We start from the raw sequence: 6,436 nt of genomic DNA, 5'->3' as shown, positions 1-6,436 counted from the left end.
TTTCGAAACACATTTTCCAAACACATTTATTAATAATATCTCATCATATCATATCTTAGTTTCACAAAACATTTCCCAAGATCAAAATACATAAAATCCCATGTGTGTGTACAATTCATGCTCACGCCTTCCCGCGATCATCAATGGTACCTGAAACACATACCACAAAACACTGTAAGCATAAAGCTTAGTGAGTTCCCCAAAATACCACTCTAACACATATATTAGCCACTCAAGGCTATAGCTCTGCTGACCCTCTGATCAGTGTGTCTCAGTGGAACCCTCCAGTCCCAACTCTCCGTGGGCTCTCTAGCCCTAACTCTATGGATCCATTGGTCCTATCTCTGGAAACTCTGAATCATGCATATCACATATAACAATAACACACTTAAATAGCATACAAACAAACTGGCACATAACTCAGCAGTATACTAGCACATAACTCTGTTACCACTCTAAGTAAGTATAGTGAGAAGACTCACCTCAGATGTCTCGGTAAATCTCCGTCTTGGTGGAAATATGGTCTAGCCTCCGCCTAATCACATAAAGTAAAATACTCTCATAAATATAACTCTCGAGACTAGACCCAACCCTCTCTTGACATAAAGACCCCCCCTATTGTTGACCAAACCCTCAAAGTCAACAAAGTCAATGGCCAGACTTTGACCCGACTCGCCGAGTGCACTTGGGTGACTCGGCGAGTCTACGCATGTCCACTATCCCTCTAGTCCAGCATGACACATCGAGTCTTTCCCCTGCTCGACGAGTTACACCTGACATGAATCGTGGGGCCACCCCGACTCAACTCGCCGAGTGTCATTATGAACTCGGGGAGTTCCGCCTTGAACTCAAGTCCTCTAATTCCTTTTGACTCACTGAGTCATTCCCCCAACTCGAAAAGTACTCACTGAGTGAACTATGGGGAAACCCTAACCCTACTCGCCGAGTCTGCTCTTGGTACTCGGCGAGTTCATGCCATGCTCGACCTCAAACGAGCTCCTGAGGTCAGATCCGTTCCTCTAACTCATAGATCTGGCCTCCTAAAGCAATAAAAACACGTAAAGTTTGGATCTTGATGCCCATGCAAAGACCCAATGGCTCTATTTGAAGAAATGGCCTCAATATGCCACCCTAAGCTCATATAACCCAATGACACCCCATAAAGATCAAGGGGCTTAGATCTCTGGACCACTTTGGATCTAGATCCACAGCCTCAACACAAGAAGGGACCAATTGCACTAACAATCATACCCTAAATGGGCTAGAAACCCTAACTCTCAAGGATTAACACCCAAAACTGATGAAGGATCGAATATATACCTCAAGATGAAGTCCTTAAGCTCTGAAATCCACATATTAGCACCCTTTTCAGCTTCCTCTTGCCTTGGTCACCTTCTTCTTGCAAAATCACCCACACAAGGATCAAAAATGGCTTCCTCTCTCTCTCTCTCTCTCTCAAAACTCTCACACACTCTGGGGGTCTCACTCAATCAACTGGTAGCCGCAAATGAAGGCCATAAGGGCCTCTAAATAGGTCTCAAACCCCGGAAATTAGGGTTTCATTAAACAACGTGGACTCGTTGAGTCCACTAGTCGACTCGCCGAGTCTGATCATTAACCCAGATGGAAAATCGCGACGCTACTCGGTGAGTCTAAGCATCAACTCGCCGAGTCCCTCCCAAAATCTCCAAAAATGAATGAATAAATAATGTACCTAAAAATACAGATGTTTCAATTCTCCCCCACTAGAATCAGACTTCGCCCTCGATGTATCTTTCCACAAATAACTCTAGATGCTGCTCGCGCATCACCAACTCCGGCTCCCAGGTCATCTCGGAACCCTTCCGATGTTGCCACTGGACCCGAACCAATGACACCTCCTTGTTCCTCAAAGTCTTGATCCTTCTATCCCGAATCGCGATCGGCCTCTCAACATAGCTCAGGCTTGCATCCAGCTGAATGTCCTATCACTGTCGACTCATCAGCGATACACTTCCTCAACTGAGACACATGGAAGGTATCGTGAATCTGACTCAACTCTACAGGTAGCTCTAAGCGGTACGCTACCCTGCCCACCCTGGCGGTCACCCTGAAAGAGCCAATATACCGAGGCCCCAACTTGCCTCTCTTCCTGAATCGGATCACTCCTTTCCAAGGAGATACCTTCAGGAGTACGAAGTCACCAACTTGGAACTCGAGCTCCGAGCGACGCCTGTCTACGTAGCTCTTCTGATGACTCTGAGCCGTCAGTAACCTCTGCCGGACCTGCTGAATCTGCTCAGTCATCTGAAGTACTATCTCTGTACTACCCATCACACGCTGACCGACCTCACCCCAACAAATGGGAGTCCAACACCTCCTCCCATACAACAGCTCAAAGGGTGGCATACCAATGCTCGAATGATGGCTGTTGTTATAGGAAAACTATGATAAAGGCAAAAATGTGTCCCAACTCCCTTCGAAATCCAGCACACATGCACGAAGCATGTCCTCGAGTGTCTGAATCTTCCGCTCGCTCTGCCCTTCGATCTGTGGGTGGTATGCGGTGCTAAAATGCAGCCTCGTATCCAATTCCTCATGGAACTTCTTGCAAAACCTGGAAGTGAAACGCAAATCTCGATCTGAGACAATCGAGATCGGCACCCCATCTCGTGATATCACCTCTTTCACGTACAACTCTGCTAACCTCTCAGCGGAAGAGCTCTCACTGATAGTAAGGAAATGAGCTCTCTTCGTCAACATGTCCACAATCACCCAAATTGCATCGACGCCCCTAGCAGTCCTCGACAATTTGGTGATAAAATCCATGGTAATCTGTTCCTACTTCCACTCGAGAACCTCCAACGGCTACAACTTACCATGCGGCCTATGGTGCTCGGCCTTAACCCTACGACATGTCTAAAACCTCTCAACGAACCATGCAACATCCCTCTTCATACAGGGCCACCAATACTCTTTCTTTAGGTCCAAATACATCTTAGTGGCCCCAGGTTGATCGAAAACTTCGATCTATGCGCCTCCTCCATCAAGATGGTGCGCATTCCGCCCATAAACGGCACCTAAATCCGTCCCTGAAAGGTCATAAGCCCTCGGCTATCGGTGATGAACTCCGATACCTGCCCGATAACCCGCTCCCTCTTACGGTTCTCTGGTCTCACGGCCTCAGCTCTGGCCCCTCGAATGGCGTCAAATACTAGGGTCATCACTGTCAGCCTCATACAAACATCCTGTATCAGGGTGCCCTCCGCCCTACGACTCAAGGCATCGACTACAACGTTAGCCTTGCCCGGGTGGTACATGATCTCACAATCGTAATCATTCACCACATCCAACCATCTCCTCTATCACATGTTCACATTGGGCTGATCCATTAAATACTTCAGGCTCTTGTGGTCCGTGTATATGGTACATCGAACCCCATACAAATAGTGATGCCAGATCTTGAGGGCGAGCACCACTGCCTCCAACTCCAGATCGTGGGTGGGATATCTCATCTCATGAGGCTTCAGCTGCCTCGATGCGTATGCTATCACATGCGCCCTCTGCATCAGCACCGCTCCCAGCCCAGATATCGACGCGTCACAATACACTACGAAGTCCTCCATCCCCTACGGAAGGGCTAACACCGGGGCTTTGCATAGTCTCTGGCAAAGTGTCTCAAAGGAGGCATGCTGCTCTGGGCCCCATGAAAACGCAACACCCTTCTGGGTCAACTTGGTGAGTGGCACTGCGATCTTGGAGAAATCTCTGATAAATCTCCGATAATAACCAGCCAACCTAGGAAACTCCTGATTTCGGTAGGTGACCTCGACACCTCCCAACTCATCACTATCTCGACCTTGGCCGGATCGACCAATACCCCTTTCTGGTTAACGAGGTGCCCTAGGAACTAGATCTCTCGTAACCAGAAATCACACTTGGAGAATTTGGCATAAAGCCTCTCTGATCTCAAAACTTCGAGGATCTCTCTCAAATGTTCCTCATGCTGCTCTCTGGATCTCGAATACACCAATATGTCGTCGATGAACACGATCACCGAGCGATCCAACATCGGCTTGCACACTCTGTTCATGAGATCCATGAACACCGCCGGTGCATTGGTGAGCCCGAAAGGCATCACCACGAACTCGTAATGCCCGTAACGAGTCCTGAACGCTGTCTTCTGGATGTCCTCATCTCGCACCCTCACCTGATGATATCCAGACCTCAAATCGATCTTGGAGAACCAAGATGCTCCCTGTAACTAATCGAAGAAATCGTCGATCCTCGGCAACGGGTAACGTTTCTTGACCGTCAGCTTGTTTAACTCCCGGTAATCAATGCACATCCGGTGTGAACCATCCTTTTTCTTGACAAAAAGGATAGGAGCTCCCCACGGCGAGCTGCTCGGCCGAATGAACCCCTTCCCCAGCAGATCCTGAAGCTGCGAGGATAACTCCTGCATCTCTGGAGGCGCAAAGTGATAGGGCGCCTTGGCGATAGGCGCAGCCCCCGGAACCAAATCGATACGGAACTCCACCTGCCTATTGGGAGGAACGCCCGGTAACTCCTCTAGAAATACATTCGGAAACTCACGCACTATCAAGACCTCATCAACTGACCTCGATCTCTCTGAATCAACCCTCGTATCCATCACATATGCTACAAAAACCCTACATCCCTGCTGTAGACTCTGTCTCGCTCTAGCGGCCGAACAAAATGCTGACCTAGAACGTGTACCCTCGTCGTATACCGTAAGAACTCCCCAGCTAGGGTCTCGTATGGTCACCAGCTGACGCTCGCAGTCGATAACCGCTCCAAATCTGCTCAACCAGTCCATGCCCATGATGACACAGACATCTCGCATCGTGATAGGAACTAAGTCAATCGGAAACTCCACTCCGAAAATCTCGAGTACACACCCTCACATCACGTCGGTGGCATACACCGCTCTCTCGTCAGCTATGGAAACTCTCAGAGGTCGACTCAACGCCTCTCGACTAATACTGATGTGCTGACTAAAAGCCAAAGATACAAAAGACCGACTCGCACCCGAGTCAAATAACACCAAAGCAGGTACAGAACTCACAACAAAAGTACTTACGCATAACATAATATAAACACAATATCTCAAACATCAAAATAAATACATGAAAGAATACATACCAGCCACGACATCGGGCGTTGCGCGGACCTCCTCCGCGGTCAACTGAAAGGCTCTCCCTCGTGCCTTCGGTGTCTTGGCCTTCATTAGCCGGCTCTCAGTAGCTCTGATAGAAGCAGGGGCAGATCCCTGACATGCTCCCTGGGCTATCCCTCGCAACTGTGGACACTCTGCCTTGCGGTGTCCGGTCTGGTTGCAGTGAAAACATACTGCAAACCCCTTGGGGCAATCCTTGGCCATATGCCCCTCCTTGCCACATTTATAGCAAGACCCCGCTCTGCACACCCCATCGTGGCTCTTGCCACACTTGCCACAAGTGCGGCCCTTCTGACTCCCAGATCTCGAATCAACAGGCTTGGCCCGCTTGGCTGCCGGCTAAGACTGTACCGGTCGTCGATCCCTCCCCTGAGACTCAGCCTCCTCCCTAGCTTGGGTCTCTAGCTCGATCTCCCTCTTCCAGGCATTTGCCTTAAGCTCAGTAAATGTATGGTACGTCGAGTTCGCCACAAACTCCCGTATATCCCTCCTCAAAATGCTCAGATATTGGCTCACACGTGCCTGCTCGGAGGACATGTGCTTTGGACAGAACATCGTCTGCTCATGGAACATTCTTGTAATCACTATAACAGACTCGGTACCCTGCTTGAGGGTCAGAAACTCTTGGGCCAAACGCTCCCTCTCCACCTGGGGAACGTACTCCTCTCGGAACATAGCAGTAAACCTCTCCCAGGTCACTGCAGCAAGCTCAACAGGCGAGTTGTGTGTCGTCACAAACTTCCACCAGTCCTTCGCTCCCAAGCGAAGCTGGTTCAACGCGAACCGGACTCGCAAATGCTCTGGAGATGAGCAGGTGAAGAAACATCCATCGATGTATGAAATCCACCTCATCGCTGCAATCGGGTCCTGGGTCCCATCATACTCCGGTGCTTTTGTGTTGCTGAACTCCCGGAACAGCAACGCATCACCACCTTGCGGTCTAGCCGCAACTACAGCTGCAGTGGCCGTAGCAACAACAAAATCAGACAGAGCAACGTATCTCTCATCAAATGTCTCTATCATGGTGGTCTTGATAGACCCGAACATCTCTGGAATCTCAGCGCGGATGGCAACAACCACCTCATCATGAATCATCTGGCGGAGCTCCTCGTCGCTCACACCCGCTCCACTAGTCCCTGGTCTGTGGCGCGTCCCCACCATGATGCCTCTCTGAAATACAACACAAGATATTAGAGACTCTCTTGGGTGTACACACACTCGACATCCCAATCCTACTTGATCTCTGGTACCCTAAGG

This window comes from Lactuca sativa, chromosome 2, assembly GCF_002870075.4.
Source record: "Lactuca sativa cultivar Salinas chromosome 2, Lsat_Salinas_v11, whole genome shotgun sequence".
NCBI lineage: Eukaryota > Viridiplantae > Streptophyta > Magnoliopsida > Asterales > Asteraceae > Lactuca > Lactuca sativa.
The sequence above is the reverse complement of the archived record's forward strand: the minus strand, read 5'-3'. Positions refer to the sequence as shown.